Source organism: Gadus morhua, chromosome 9, assembly GCF_902167405.1.
Source record: "Gadus morhua chromosome 9, gadMor3.0, whole genome shotgun sequence".
Lineage (NCBI taxonomy): Eukaryota > Metazoa > Chordata > Actinopteri > Gadiformes > Gadidae > Gadus > Gadus morhua.
The window spans coordinates 5,609,313-5,626,697 of record NC_044056.1 but is presented as its reverse complement, the minus strand read 5'-3'; positions in this window follow the sequence as shown (position 1 = coordinate 5,626,697).

Here is a 17,385-nt window from a genome sequence, read left to right as displayed (position 1 = left end):
CTTCAAACTATAAGGAAACCATCAAGGGGCAAACCCGAGTCTATATAAAAAATATGGCCAAGAATTATTAATGTGGGCGGGAGTTATTTGGCAAAGGAAAATTGTCTTTGGAAAATCTCGCCACAAGGAGGCGCAAATAAACGACGAAAGAATATATCTCCTAACTGGCCAATGGAATGTTCTGAAAACGCGTTTTGGGCTATAACTCCCACACCGAAGCTCCCACAGTCAAAAACGTTATATGCACAGATTCACTGGAGTCAGTGGCATATTTTGGCATAGGCCACGCCAATTGGTTTTGAACACATGCTTCGCGTTGTGCCGGCGAAATGCACATTTCTTGGACCCCTGCATAACTGCTTGCAGTTCTAGTTATTATTCCAGCACTAAAAGTGTGCCCACACCCCAAACCGTAAATGGTGCGGACACGCGAATTGCATGACTAGATCCAGGTCTGTGATGTGTACGCAGACGACAAAATCCAGACATGCCGGCCACTAGGTGGCGCTATACCAAGGAATACGCGTTTGGGGCTATAACTCCCACACCGAACCTCCCACAGTCAAAAACTTGTACGCACATATGCACTGGAGTCTGCTGCATCTTTTGGCATAGGCCACGCCCATTTGCGTCCATAATTTTTTTTCGCAAAATCGCAAAAACCGCAAAACTGTTTTTTCCCTACTCCTCCCACATTTCTTGACCAATCGACACCAAACTTTGCACACGGCATCTTCAGACGCACACGCAAAGAATGCTTGAACACTTTTTTGATCCGACCCTCGACGACGAAACGGTAGCGTTTTGAACATTGGTTTATTAGCTACGTTTTACGCCGAAACGCAAAAATTCAAAAAATACCAAAATTAGACATCGGATCAAGCCCAAATTATAGACGCATGTCGGTGTTACCCTTAATGGCGTTCAATAAAAAAAACGGAATTTTTCGCCATTAGGGGGCGCAATAAACGAGGAAATTGTATATCTTCTAATTGGCCAGAGGAATGTTCTTCAAACTATAAGGGAACCATCAAGGGGCAAACCCGAGTCTATATAGAAAATATGGCCAAGAATTATTAATGTGGGCGGGAGTTATTTGGCAAAGGAAAATTGTCTTTGGAAAATGTCGCCACAGGGCGGTGCCAAAAAACGACGACATTGTCTATCTCCTATTTGGCCAATGGAATGTTCTGAAAACGAGTTTTAGGCTATAACTCCCACACCGAAGCTCCCACAGTCAAAACCTTTATATCCACAGGTTCAGGGTAGCGATTTGAATACTTGCTTCGCGTTCTGCCGGCGAAACGCACATTTCTTGTCGCGTTGTGCCGGCGAAATGCACACTTCTTGGACCCCTGCATAACTGCTTGCAGTTCTAGTTAGGGGTCCAAGCCAACAGGTTGGATCCCTATTGTTTTTGTAGTGTTTATTATTATTATTGGGGGTCCAAGCCAACAGGTTGGATCCCTATTGTTTTTGTAAGGATTTTTCTTATTATACTTCCTACCAAGAAAGTGGTACTACAGCCCAAACCGTAAATGGTGCACACACACCAATTACATGACTAGATCCAGGTACGTGAAGACTATGCAGACGACAAAATCCAGACCTGCCGGCCACTAGGTGGCGCTATACCAAGGAATACGCGTTTGGGGCTATAACTCCCACACCGAACCTCCCACATTCAAAAACTTGTACCCACATATTCACTGGAGTCTGCTGCATCTTTTGGCCTAGGCCACGCCCATTTGCGTCTAGAATTTTTTTTCGCAAAATCGCGAAAACCGCAAAACTGTTTTTTCGCTACTCCTCCCACATTTCTTGACCAATCGACACCAAACTTTGCACACGGCATCTTCAGACGCACACGCATAGAAATGATAGACACTTTTTTGATCGGACCTTCGACGACGAAACGGTAGCGTTTTGAATATTGGTTTATGAGCTAAATTAGACGTGGAAAATCAAAAATCCAAAGAAATCCAAAATTAGACATCGGAACGAGTCCAAATTTTACACACATGTTGGTGCTAACCTTAATGTCGTTCGACAAAAATTTCGGAAAATTTCGCCATTAGGGGGCGCCATAAACGACGAAATTGTTTATCTTCTACAAAATTTCGCCGCGAAAACGCTACACTGACTTCTCGCTACTCCTACCACAGTCATATCCTTTGCATCCACAGGTTCAGGGTAGCGTTTTGAACACATGCTTCGCGTTGTGCCGGCGAAACGCACGTTTCTTGTCGCGTTGTGCCGGCGAAATGCACACTTCTTGGACCCCTGCATAACTGCTTGCAGTTCTAGTTAGGGGTCCAAGCCAACAGGTTGGATCCCTATTGTTTTTGTAAGGATTTTTATTAGGGGTCCAAGCCAACAGGTTGGATCCCTATTGTTTTTGTAAGGATTATTATTATTATACTTCCCATCTAGAAGTGGTACCACAGCCCAAACAGTAAATGGTGCACACGCGCCAATTGCATCACTAGATCCAGGTCCGTGAACACTACGCAGACGACAAAATCCAGACACGCCGGCCACTAGGTGGCGCTATACCAAGGAATACGCGTTTGGGGCTATAACTCCCACACCGAACCTCCCACAGTCAAAAACTTGTACGCACATATTCACTGGAGTCTGCTGCATCTTTTGGCATAGGCCACGCCCATTTGCGCCTAGAATTTTTTTTCGCAAAATCGCGAAAACCGCAAAACTGTTTTTTCCCTACTCCTCCCACATTTCTCGACCAATCAACACCAAACTTTGCACACGACATCTTCAGACGCACACGAAAAGAAATACTCAAACACTTTTTGATCCGACCTTCGATTACGAAACGGTAGCGTTTTGAATATTGGTTTATTAGCTAAATTAGACGTGAAAAATCCAAAATCCAAAATAATAAAAAATCAGACATCGGATCGAGTCCAAATTGTACACACATGTTGGTGCTAACCTTAATGTCGTTCGATAAAAATTTCGGAATATTTCGCCATTAGGGGGCGCCATAAACGAGGAAATTGTATATCTTCTACAAAATTTTGCCGCGAAAACGCTACACTGTCTTCTCGCTACTCCTACCACAGTCAAATCCTTTTTATCCACAGGTTCAGGGTAGCGTTTTGAACACATGCTTCGCGTTGTGCCGGCGAAATGCACATTTCTTGTCGCGTTGTGCCGGGGAAATGCACACTTCTTGGACCCCTGCATAACTGCTTGCAGTTCTAGTTATTATTATTATTCCCAACTAGAAGTGGTACCACAGCCCAGACTGTAAATGGTGCCGACACGCCAATTGCATGAATAGATCCAGGTCCCTGAAGACTATGCAGACGACAAAATCCAGGCATGCCGGCCACTAGGTGGCGCTATACCAAGGAATACGCGTTTGGGGCTATAACTCCCACACCGAACCTCCCACAGTCAAAAACTTGTACGCTCATATTCACTGGAGTCTGCTGCATCTTTTGGCATAGGCCACGCCCATTTGCGTCGATAATTTTTTTTCGCAAAATCGCGAAAACCGTAAAACTCTTTTTTCCCTACTCCTCCCACATTTCTTGACCAATCGCCACCAAACTTTGCACACGGCATCTTCAGACGCACACGCAAAGAATACTGGAACACTTTTTTGATCCGACCTTCGACGACGAAACGGTAGCGTTTTGAATATTGGTTTATGAGCTAAATTAGACGTGGAAAATCAAAAATCCAAAGAAATCCAAAATTAGACATCGGAACGAGTCCAAATTTTACACACATGTTGGTGCTAACCTTAATGTCGTACGATAAAAAATTCGGAAAATGTCGCCATTAGGGGGCGCCATAAACGAGGAAATTGTATATCTTCTAATTGGCCAAAGGAATGTTCCTCAAACTATGAGGGAACCATCAAGGGGCAAACCCGAGTCTATATAAAAATTATGGTCAAGAATTATTAATGTGGGCGGGAGTTATTTGGAAAAGGAAAATTGTCTTTGCAAAATTTCGCCACAAGAGGGCGCAAAAAAACGACGAAATAAAACATCTAATCGCCAATGGAATGTTCTGAAAACGCGTTTTGGGCTATAACTCCCACACCGAACCTCCCACAGTCAAAACCTTTATATCCACATGTTGTTCACGGTAGCGTTTTGAATACTTGCTTCGCGTTCTGCCGGTGAAACGCACATTTCTTGTCGCGTTGTGCCGGCGAAATGCACACTTCTTGGACCCCTGCATAACTGCTTGCAGTTCTAGTTATACTTACCTCCCTAAAAGTGTGCCCACAGCCCAAACCGTAAATGGTGCCGACACGCCAATTGCATGACTAGATCCAGATCCGTGGGGACTACGCAGCCGACAAAATCCAGACATGCCGGCCACTAGGTGGCGCTATACCAAGGAATACGCGTTTGGGGCTATAACTCCCACACCGAACCTCCCACAGTCAAAAACTTGTACGCGCATATGCACTGGAGTCTGCTGCATCTTTTGGCATAGGCCACGCCCATTTGCGTCTATAATTTTTTTTCGCAAAATCGCGAAAACCGCAAAATTGTTTTTTCCCTACTCCTCCCACATTTCTTGTCCAATCGACACCAAACTTTGCACACGGCATCTTCAGACGCACACGCAAAGAAAGCTCGAACACTTTTTTGATCCGACCTTCGACGACGAAACGGTAGCGTTTTGAACATTGGTTTATTAGCTACGTTTTACGCCGAAACGCAAAAATTCTAAAAATACCAAAATTAGACATCGGATCAAGCCCAAATTTTAGACACATGTCGGTGTTACCCTTAATGGCGTTCAATAAAAAAAACGGAATTTTTCGCCATTAGGGGGCGCAATAAACGAGGAAATTGTATATCTTCTAATTGGCCAGAGGAATGTTCTTCAAACTATAAGGGAACCATCAAGGGGCAAACCCGAGTCTATATAGAAAATATGGCCAAGAATTATTAATGTGGGCGGGAATTATTTGGCAAAGGAAAATTGTCTTTGGAAAATGTCGCCACAGGGCGGCGCCAAAAAACGACGACATTGTCTATCTCCTATTTGGCCAATGGAATGTTCTGAAAACGAGTTTTAGGCTATAACTCCCACACCGAAGCTCCCACAGTCAAAACCTTTATATCCACAGGTTCAGGGTAGCGTTTTGAATACTTGCTTTGCGTTGTGCCGGCGAAATGCACATTTCTTGTCGCGTTGTGCCGGCGAAATGCACACTTCTTGGACCCCTGCATAACTGCTTGCAGTTCTAGTTATTAGGGGTCCAAGCCAACAGGTTGGATCCCTATTGTTTTTGTAAGGATTTTTCTTATTATTCCAGCAGCTAAAAGTGGTACTACAGCCCAAACCGTAAATGGTGCACGCACGCCAATTACATGACTAGATCCAGGTCCGTGAGGTGACGGCAGACGACAAAAACCAGACACGCCGGCCACTAGGTGGCGCTATACCAAGGAATACGCGTTTGGGGCTATAACTCCCACACCGAAACTCCCACATTCAAAAACTTGTACACACAGATGCACTGGAGTCTGCTGCATCTTTTGGCCTAGGCCACGCCCATTTGCGTCCAGAATTTTTTTTCGCAAAATCGCGAAAACCGTAAAACTGTTTTTTCGCTACTCCTCCCACATTTCTCGCCCGATCAACACCAAACTTTGCACACAACATCGTCAGACGCACACGCAAAGAATGCACGAAACACTTTTTTGATCCGTCTTTCGACGACGAAACGGTAGCGTTTTGAATATTGGTTTATTAGCTAAATTAGACGTGGAATATCAAAAATCCAAAGAAATCCAAAATTAGACATCGGATCGAGTCCACATTTTACACACATGTTGGTGCTAACCTTAATGTCGTTCGATAAAAATTTCGGAAAATTTCGCCATTAGGGGGCGCAATAAACGAGGAAATTGTATATCTTCTACTAAATTTCGCCGCGAAAACGCCACACCGACTTCTCGCTACTCCTACCACAGTCAAATCCTTTGTATCCACAGGTTCAGGGTAGCGTTTTGAACACATGCTTCGCTTTGTGCCGGCGAAACGCACATTTCTTGTCGCGTTGTGCCGGCGAAATGCACACTTCTTGGACCCCTGCATAACTGCTTGCAGTTCTAGTTAGGGGTCCAAGCCAACAGGTTGGATCCCTATTGTTTTTGTAAGGATTATTAGGGGTCCAAGCCAACAGGTTGGATCCCTATTGTTTTTGTAAGGATTTTTAGGGGTCCAAGCCAACAGGTTGGATCCCTATTGTTTTTGTAAGGATTTTTATTATACTTCCCATCTAGAAGTGGTACCACAGCCCAAACCGTAAATGGTGCACACGCGCCAATTGCATCACTAGATCCAGGTCCGTGAACACTACGCAGACGACAAAATCCAGACATGCCGGCCACTAGGTGGCGCTATACCAAGGAATACGCGTTTTGGGCTATAACTCCCACACAGAACCTCCAAGAGTCCAAAAACTTGTACACACAGATGCACTGGAGTCTGCTGCATCTTTTGGCCTAGGCCACGCCCATTTGCGTCTGGAAATATTTTTCGCAAAATCGCGAAAACCGCAAAACTGTTTTTTCGCTACTCCTCCCACATTTCTTGACCAATCGACACCAAACTTTGCACACGACATCTTCAGACGCACACGCAAAGAATGCATGAAACACTTTTTTGATGCGACCTTTGACGACGAAACTGTAGCGTTTTGAATATTGGTTTATGAGCTAAATTAGACGTGGAAAATCAAAAATCCAAAGAAATCCAAAATTAGACATCGGAACGAGTCCAAATTGTGCACACATGTTGGTGCTAACCTTAATGTCGTACGATAAAAATTTCGGAAAATTTCGCCATTAGGGGGCGCAATAAACGAGGAAATTGTATATCTTCTACAAAATTTCGCCGCGAAAACGCTACACTGACTTCTCGCTACTCCTACCACAGTCAAATCCTTTGTATCCACAGGTTCAGGGAAGCGTTTTGAACACATGCTTCGCGTTGTGCCGAAGAAATGCACATTTCTTGTCGCGTTGTGCCGGCGAAATGCACACTTCTTGGACCCCTGCATAACTGCTTGCAGTTCTAGTTCTTATTATTATTCCCAGCTAGAAGTGGTACCACAGCCCAGACCGTAAATGGTGCACACGCGCCAATTGCATCACTAGATCCAGGTCCGTGAACACTACGCAGACGACAAAATCCAGACATGCCGGCCACTATGTGGCGCTATACCAAGGAATACGCGTTTTGGGCTATTACTCCCACACCGAACCTCCAAGAGTCCAAAAACTTGTACACACAGATGCACTGGAGTCTGCTGCATCTTTTGGCCTAGGCCACGCCCATTTGCGTCTGGAAATATTTTTCGCAAAATCGCGAAAACCGCAAAACAGTTTTTTCCCTACTCCTCCCACATTTCTTGACCAATCGACACCAAACTTTGCACACGACATCTTCAGACGCATACGCAAAGAATGCATGAAACACTTTTTTGATGCGACCTTTGACGACGAAACGGTAGCGTTTTGAATATTGGTTTATGAGCTAAATTACACGTGGAAAATCAAAAATCCAAAGAAATCCAAAATTAGCCATCGGATCGAGTCCACATTTTACACACATGTTGGTGCTAACCTTAATGTCGTTCGATACAAATTTCGGAAAATTTCGCCATTAGGGGGCGCAATAAACGAGGAAATTGTATATCTTCTACAAAATTTCGCCGCGAAAACGCCACACTGACTTCTCGCTACTCCTACCACAGTCAAATCCTTTGTATCCACAGGTTCAGGGTAGCGTTTTGAACACATGCTTCGCGTTGTGCCGGCGAAACGCACATTTCTTGTCGCGTTGTGCCGGCGAAATGCACACTTCTTGGACCCCTGCATAACTGCTTGCATCAACACCAAACTTTGCACACGACATCTTCAGACGCACATGCAAAGAATGCATGAAACACTTTTTTGATGCGACCTTTGACGACGAAACGGTAGTGTTTTGAATATTGGTATATTAGCTAAATTAGACGTGGAATATCAAAAATCCAAGGAAATCCAAAATTAGACATCGGATCGAGGCCACATTTTACACACATGTTGGTGCTAACCTTAATGTCGTTCGATAAAAATTTCGGAAAATTTCGCCATTAGGGGGCGCAATAAACGAGGAAATTGTATATCTTCTACAAAATTTCGCCGCGAAAACGCTACACTGACTTCTCGCTACTCCTACCACAGTCAAATCCTTTGTATCCACATGTTCAGGGTAGCGTTTTCAACACATGCTTCGCGTCGTGCCGGCGAAACGCACATTTCTTGTCGCGTTGTGCCGGCGAAATGCACACTTCTTGGACCCCTGCATAACTGCTTGCAGTTCTAGTTATACTTACCTCCCTAAAAGTGTGCCCACAGCCCAAACCGTAAATGGTGCCGACACGCCAATTGCATGACTAGATCCAGATCCGTGGGGACTACGCAGACGACAAAATCCAGACATGCCGGCCACTAGGTGGCGCTATACCAAGGAATACGCGTTTGGGGCTATAACTCCCACACTGAACCTCCCACAGTCAAAAACTTGTACGCACATATTCACTGGAGTCTGCTGCATCTTTTGGCATAGGCCACGCCCATTTGCGTCTAGAATTTTTTTTCGCAAAATCGCGAAAACCGCAAAACTGTTTTTTCCCTACTCCTCCCACATTTCTTGACCAATCAACACCAAACTTTGCAAACGGCATCTTCAGACGCACACGCAAAGAATGCTCGAACACTTTTTTGATCCGACCTTCGACGACGAAACGGTAGCGTTTTGAATATTGGTTTATGAGCTAAATTAGACGTGGAAAATCAAAAATCCAAAAAAATCAAAAATTACACATCGGATCGAGTCCAAATTTAACACACATGTTAGCGCCACCCTTAACGACGTTCGAATAAAAATTCGGAAAATTACGCCCTAAGGGGGCGCTATAAACGAGGAAATTGTATATCTTCTAATTGGCCAAAGGAATGTTCTTCAAACTCAAGGGAAAACATCAAGGGGCAAACCCGAGTCTATATAGAAAATATGGCCAAGAATTATTAATGTTGGCGGGAGTTATTTGGCAAAGGAAAATTGTCTTTGGAAAATTTCGCCACAAGGCGGCGCCAAAAAACGACAACATTGTCTATCTCCTATTTGGCCAATGGAATGTTCTGAAAACGCGTTTTAGGCTATAACTCCCACACCGAAGCTCCCACAGTCAAAACCTTTATATCCACAGGTTCAGGGTAGCGTTTTGAACACATGCTTCGCGTTGTGCCGGCGAAACGCACATTTCTTGTCGCGTTGTGCCGGCGAAATGCACACTTCTTGGACCCCTGCATAACTGCTTGCAGTTCTAGTTAGGGGTCCAAGCCAACAGGTTGGATCCCTATTGTTTTTGTAAGGATTTTTAGGGGTCCAAGCCAACAGGTTGGATCCCTATTGTTTTTGTAAGGATTATTAGGGGTCCAAGCCAACAGGTTGGATCCCTATTGTTTTTGTAGTGTTTATTATTAGGGGTCCAAGCCAACAGGTTGGATCCCTATTGTTTTTGTAAGGATTTTTCCTATTATTATTATTATACTTCCCCCCGTACTTGTGGGACTACAGCCCAAACCGTAAATGGTGCACACGCGCCAATTACATGACTAGAACCAGGTCCGGCACCGCTACTCAGATAACCAAATCCAGACACGCCGGCCACTAGGTGGCGCTATTCCAAGGAAAGACGCGTTTGGGGCTATAACTCCCACACCGAACCTCCCACAGTCAAAAACTTGTACGCACATATTCACTGGAGTCTGCTGGATCTTTTGGCATAGGCCACGCCCATTTCCGTCCATAATTTTTTTTCGCAAAATCGCGAAAACCGCAAAACTGTTTTTTCCCTACTCCTCCCACATTTCTCGCCCGATCAACACCAAACTTTGCACACGACATCTTCAGACGCACATGCAAAGAATGCATGAAACACTTTTTTGATGCGACCTTTGACGACGAAACAGTAGCGTTTTGAATATTGGTTTATTAGCTAAATTAGACGTGAAATATCAAAAATCCAAAGAAATCCAAAATTAGACATCGGATCGAGTCCAAATTTTACAGACATGTTGGTGTTAACGTTAATGTCGTTCGATAAAAAATTCGGAAAATTTCGCCATTAGGGGGCGCAAAAAACGAGGAAATTGTATATCATCTACGCAATTTTGCCGCGAAAACGCCACACTGACTTCTCGCTACTCCTACCACAGTCAAATCCTTTGTATCCACAGGTTCAGGGTAGCGTTTTTAACACATGCTTCGCGTTGTGCCGGCGAAACGCACATTTCTTGTCGCGTTGTGCCGGCGAAATGCACACTTCTTGGACCCCTGCATAACTGCTTGCAGTTCTAGTTAGGGGTCCAAGCCAACAGGTTGGATCCCTATTGTTTTTGTAAGGATTCTTCTTTTTATACTTCCCGCGCTAAAAGTGGGCCCACAGCCCAAACCGTAAATGGTGCACACGCGCCAATTACATGACTAGAACCAGGTCCGGCACCGCTACTCAGATAACCAAATCCAGACATGCCGGCCACTAGGTGGCGCTATACCAAGGAGAAACACGTTTGGGGCAATAGCTCCCACACCGAACCTCCCAGAGTCCAAAAACTTGTACACACAGATGCACTGGAGTCTGCTGCATCTTTTGGCCTAGGCCACGCCCATTTGCGTCTAGAAATTTTTTTCGCAAAATCGCGAAAACCGCAAAACTGTTTTTTCCCTACTCCTCCCACATTTCTTGACCAATCGACACCAAACTTTGCACACGACATCTTCAGACGCACACGCAAAGAATGCACGAAACACTTTTTTGATGCGACCTTTGACGACGAAACGGTAGCGTTTTGAATATTGGTTTATTAGCTAAATTAGACGTGGAATATCAAAAATCCAAAGAAATCCAAAATTAGACATCGGATCGAGTCCAAATTTTACACACATGTTGGTGTTAACCTTAACGTCGTTCGAGAAAAAAATCAGAAAAATTCGCCATTATGGGGCGCAATAAACGAGGAAATTGTATATCGTCTACAAAATTTCGCCGCGAAAACGCTACACTGACTTCTTGCTACTCCTACCACAGTCAAATCCTTTGTATCCACAGGTTCAGGGTAGCGTTTTGAACACTTGCTCCGCGTTGTGCCGGCGAAACGCACATTTCTTGTCGCGTTGTGCCGGCGAAATGCACACTTCTTGGACCCCTGCATAACTGCTTGCAGTTCTAGTTATTATACTTACCTCCCTAAAAGTGTGCCCACAGCCCAAACCGTAAATGGTGCCGACACGCCAATTGCATGACTAGATCCAGATCCGTGGGGACTACGCAGACGACAAAATCCAGACATGCCGGCCACTAGGTGGCGCTATACCAAGGAATACGCGTTTGGGGCTATAACTCCCACACCAAAACTCCCACAGTCAAAAACTTGTACGCACATATTCACTGGAGTCTGCTGCATCTTTTGGCATAGGCCACGCCCATTTGCGTCTAGAATTTTTTTTCGCAAAATCGTGAAAACCGCAAAACAGTTTTTTCCCTACTCCTCCCACATTTCTTGACCAATCGACACCAAACTTTGCACACGGCATCTTCAGACGCACACGCAAAGAACGCTGGAACACTTTTTTGATCCAACCTTCGACGACGAAACGGTAGCGTTTTGAATATTGGTTTATGAGCTAAATTAGACGTGGAAAATCAAAAATCCAAAGAAATCCAAAATTAGACATCGGAACGAGTCCAAATTTTACACACATGTTGGTGCTAACCTTAATGTCGTACGATAAAAATTTCGGAAAATGTCGCCATTAGGGGGCGCCATAAATGTTGAAATTGTATATCTTCTAATTGGCCAAAGGAATGTTCTTCAAACTATGAGGGAACCATCAAGGGGCAAACCCGAGTCTATATAAAAATTATGGTCAAGAATTATTAATGTGGGCGGGAGTTATTTGGAAAAGGAAAATTGTCTTTGCAAAATTTCGCCACAAGAGGGCGCAAAAAAACGATGAAATAATACATCTCCTAATCGCCAATGGAATGTTCTGAAAACGCGTTTTGGGCTATAACTCCCACACCGAACCTCCCACAGTCAAAACCTTTATATCCACATGTTGTTCACGGTAGTGTTTTGAATACTTGCTTCGCGTTCTGCCGGTGAAACGCACATTTCTTGTCGCGTTGTGCCGGCGAAATGCACACTTCTTGGACCCCTGCATAACTGCTTGCAGTTCTAGTTCCTATTATTATTCTTACCTCCCTCAAAGTGGGACCACAGCCCAAACCGTAAATGGTGCCTACACGCGAATTGCATGACTAGATCCAGATCTCTTCGGACTACGCAGACGACCAAATCCAGACATGCCGGCCACTAGGTGGCGCTATACCAAGGAATACGCGTTTGGGTCTATAACTCCCACACCGAACCTCCCACAGTCAAAAACTTGTACCCACATATTCACTGGAGTCTGCTGCATCTTTTGGCATAGGCCACGCCCATTTGCGTCTAGAATTTTTTTTCGCAAAATCGCGAAAACCGCAAAACAGTTTTTTCCCTACTCCTTCCACATTTCTTGACCAATCAACACCAAACTTTGCACACGACATCGTCAGACGCACACGCAAAGAATGCATGAGACACTTTTTTGATGCGACCTTTGACGACGAAATGGTAGCGTTTTGAATATTGGTTTATTAGCTAAATTAGACGTGGAATATCAAAAATCCAAAGAAATCCAAAATTAGACATCGGATCGAGTCCAAATTTTACACACATGTTGGTGCTAACCTTACTGTCGTACGATAAAAATTTCGGAAAATTTCGCCATTAGGGGGCGCCATAAACGAGGAAATTGTATATCTTCTAATTGGCCAAAGGAATGTTCTTCAAACTATGAGGGAACCATCAAGGGGCAAACCCGAGTCTATATAAAAATTATGGTCAAGAATTATTAATGTGGGCGGGAGTTATTTGGAAAAGGAAAATTGTATTTGGAAAATTTCGCCACAAGAGGGCGCAAAAAAACGACGAAATAATACATCTCCTAATTGGCCAATGGAATGTTCTGAAAACGCGTTTTGGGCTATAACTCCCACACCGAACCTCCCACAGTCAAAACCTTTATATCCACAGATTCACTGGAGTCAGCTGCATCTTTTGGCATACACCGTTTCTCAATTTCGAACACATGCTTCGCGTTGTGCCGGCGAAATGCACACTTCTTGGACCCCTGCATAACTGCTTGCAGTTCTAGTTCCTATTATTATTAGGGGTCCAAGCCAACAGGTTGGATCCCTATTGTTTTTGTAAGGATTTTTCTTCCTATTATTATTAGGGGTCCAAGCCAACAGGTTGGATCCCTATTGTTTTTGTAAGGATTTTTATTATACTTCCCGCGGTGAAAGTGGAACCACAGCCCAAACCGTAAATGGTGCACACGCGCCAATTGCATGACTAGATCCAGAATCGGCACCGCTACTCAGATAACAAAATCCAGACACGCCGGCCACTAGGTGGCGCTATACCAAGGAATACGCGTTTGCGGCTATAACTCCCACACCGAACCTCCCAGAGTCCAAAAACTTCTACACACAGATGCACTGGAGTCTGCTGCATCTTTTGGCCTAGGCCACGCCCATTTGCGTCTGGGAATATTTTTCGCTAAATCGCGAAAACCGCAAAACTGTTTTTTCGCTACTCCTCCCACATCTCTTGACCAATCGACACCAAACTTTGCACACGACATCTTCAGACGCACACGCAAAGAATGCACGAAACACTTTTTTGATGCGACCTTTGACGACGAAACGGTAGCGTTTTGAATATTGGTTTATTAGCTAAATTACACGTGGAATATCAAAAATCCAAAGAAATCCAAAATTAGACATCGGATCGAGTCCAAATTTTACACACATGTTGGTGCTAACATTTATGTCGTTCGATAAAAAAATCGGAAAATTTCGCCATTAGGGGGCGCAATAAACAAGGAAATTGTATATCTTCTACAAAATTTCGCCGCGAATACGCTACACTGACTTCTCGCTACTCCTACCACAGTCAAATCCTTTGTATCCACAGGTTCAGGGTAGCGTTTTGAACACATGCTTCGCGTTGTGCCGGCGAAACGCTCATTTCTTGTCGCGTTGTGCCGGCGAAATGCACACTTCTTGGACCCCTGCATAACTGCTTGCAGTTCTAGTTAGGGGTCCAAGCCAACAGGTTGGATCCCTATTGTTTTTGTAAGGATTTTTATACTTCCCGCGGTGAAAGTGATACTACAGCCCAAACCGTAAATGGTGCACACGCGCCAATTGCATGACTTGATCCAGAATCGGCACCGCTACTCAGATAACAAAATCCAGACACGCCGGCCCCTAGGTGGCGCTATACCAAAGAATACGCGTTTGGGGCTATAACTCCCACACCGAGCCTCCCACAGTCAAAAACTTGTACCCACATATTCACTGGAGTCTGCTGCATCTTTTGGCATAGGCCACGCCCATTTGCGTCTATAATTTTTTTTCGCAAAATCGCGAAAACCGCAAAACAGTTTTTTCCCTACTCCTCCCACATTTCTTGACCAATCGACACCAAACTTTGCACACGACATCTTCAGACGCACACGCAAAGAATGCACGAAACACTTTTTTGATGCGACCTTTGACGTCGAAACGGAAGCGTTTTGAATATTGGTTTATTAGCTAAATTAGACGTGGAATATCAAAAATCCAAAGAAATCCAAAATTAGACATCGGATCGAGTCCAAGTTTTACACGCATGTTGGTGTTAACCTTAATGTCGTTCGATAAAAAATTCGGAAAATTTCGCCATTAGGGGGCGCAATAAACGAGGAAATTGTATATCTTCTACAAAATTTCGCCGCGAAAACGCTACACTGACTTCTCGCTACTCCTACCACAGTCAAATCCTTTGTATCCACAGGTTCAGGGTAGCGTTTTGAACACATGCTTCGCGTTGTGCCGGCGAAACGCACATTTCTTGTCGCGTTGTGCCGGCGAAATGCACACTTCTTGGACCCCTGCATAACTGCTTGCAGTTCTAGTTAGGGGTCCAAGCCAACAGGTTGGATCCCTATTGTTTTTGTAAGGATTTTTATTAGGGGTCCAAGCCAACAGGTTGGATCCCTATTGTTTTTGTAAGGATTTTTAGGGGTCCAAGCCAACAGGTTGGATCCCTATTGTTTTTGTAAGGATTTTTAGGGGTCCAAGCCAACAGGTTGGATCCCTATTGTTTTTGTAAGGATTTTTTTTATTATTATTATTCCCCCCTAGAAGTGGGCCCACAGCCCAAACCGTAAATGGTGACGACACGCCAATTGCATGACAAGATCCAGGTCCCTGAGTTCTAGGCAGACGACAAAATCCAGGCACGCCGGCCACTAGGTGGCGCTATACCAAGGAATACGCGTTTGGGGCTATAACTCCCGCACCGAACCTCCCACAGTCAAAAACTTGTACCCACATATTCACTGGAGTCTGCTGCATCTTTTGGCATAGGCCACGCCCATTTGCGTCTATAATTTTTTTTCGCAAAATCGCAAAAAACGCAAAACAGTTTTTTCCCTACTCTTCCCACATTTCTTGACCAATCGACACCAAACTTTGCACACGATATCTTCAGACGCACACGCAAAGAATGCACGAAACACTTTTTTGATGCGACCTTTGACGACGAAACGGTAGCGTTTTGAATATTGGTTTATTAGCTAAATTAGACGTGGAATATCAAAAATCCAAAGAAATCCAAAATTAGACATCGGATCGAGTCCACATTTTACAAACATGTTGGTGCTAACCTTAATGTCGTTCGATAAAAAATTCGGAAAATTTCGCCATTAGGGGGCGCAATAAACGAGGAAATTGTATATCTTCTAATTGGCCAAAGGAATGTTCTTTAAACTCAAGGGAAACCATCAAGGGGCAAACCCGAGTCTATATAGAAAATATGGCCAAGAATTATTAATGTGGGCGGGAGTTATTTGGCAAAGGAAAATTGTCTTTGGAAAATTTCGCCACAGGGCGGCGCCAGAAAACGACGACATTGTCTATCTCCTATTTGGCCAATGTTCTGAAAACGCGTTTTAGGCTATAACTCCCACACCGAAGCTCCCACAGTCAAAACCTTTATATCCACATGTTGTTCACGGTAGCGTTTTGAATACTTGCTTCGTGTTGTGCCGGCGAAATGCACATTTCTTGTCGCGTTGTGCCGGCGAAATGCACACTTCTTGGACCCCTGCATAACTGCTTGCAGTTCTAGTTAGGGGTCCAAGCCAACAGGTTGGATCCCTATTGTTTTTGTAAGGATTTTTATACTTCCCGCGGTGAAAGTGATACTACAGCCCAAACCGTAAATGGTGCACACGCGCCAATTGCATGACTTGATCCAGAATCGGCACCGCTACTCACATAACAAAATCCAGACACGCCGGCCCCTAGGTGGCGCTATACCAAAGAATACGCGTTTGGGGCTATAACTCCCACACCGAACCTCCCACAGTCAAAAACTTGTACCCACATATTCACTGGAGTCTGCTGCATCTTTTGGCATAGGCCACGCCCATTTGCGTCTATAATTTTTTTTCGCAAAATCGCGAAAACCGAAAAACTGTTTTTTCCCTACTCCTCCCACATTTCTTGACCAATCGACACCAAACTTTGCACACGACATCGTCAGACGCACACGCAAAGAATGCATGAAACACTTTTTTGATCCGTCCTTCGACGACGAAACGGTAGCGTTTTGAATATTGGTTTATTAGCTAAATTAGACGTGGAATATCAAAAATCCAAAGAAATCCAAAATTAGACATCGGATCGAGTCCACATTTTACACACATGTTGGTGCTAACCTTAATGTCGTTCGATAAAAATTACGGAAAATTTCGCCATTAGGGGGCGCAATAAACGAGGAAATTGTATATCTTCTGAAAAATGTCGCCGCGAAAACGCTACACTGACTTCTCGCTACTCCTACCACAGTCAAATCCTTTGTATCCACAGGTTCAGGGTAGCGTTTTGAACACATGCTTCGCTTTGTGCCGGCGAAACGCACATTTCTTGTCGCGTTGTGCCGGCGAAATGCACACTTCTTGGACCCCTGCATAACTGCTTGCAGTTCTAGTTATTATACTTCCCGCGGTGAAAGTGGAACCACAGCCCAAACCGTAAATGGTGCACACGCGCCAATTGCATGACTAGATCCAGAATCGGCACCGCTACTCAGATAACAAAATCCAGACACGCCGGCCACTAGGTGGCGCTATACCAAGGAATACGCGTTTGCGGCTATAACTCCCACA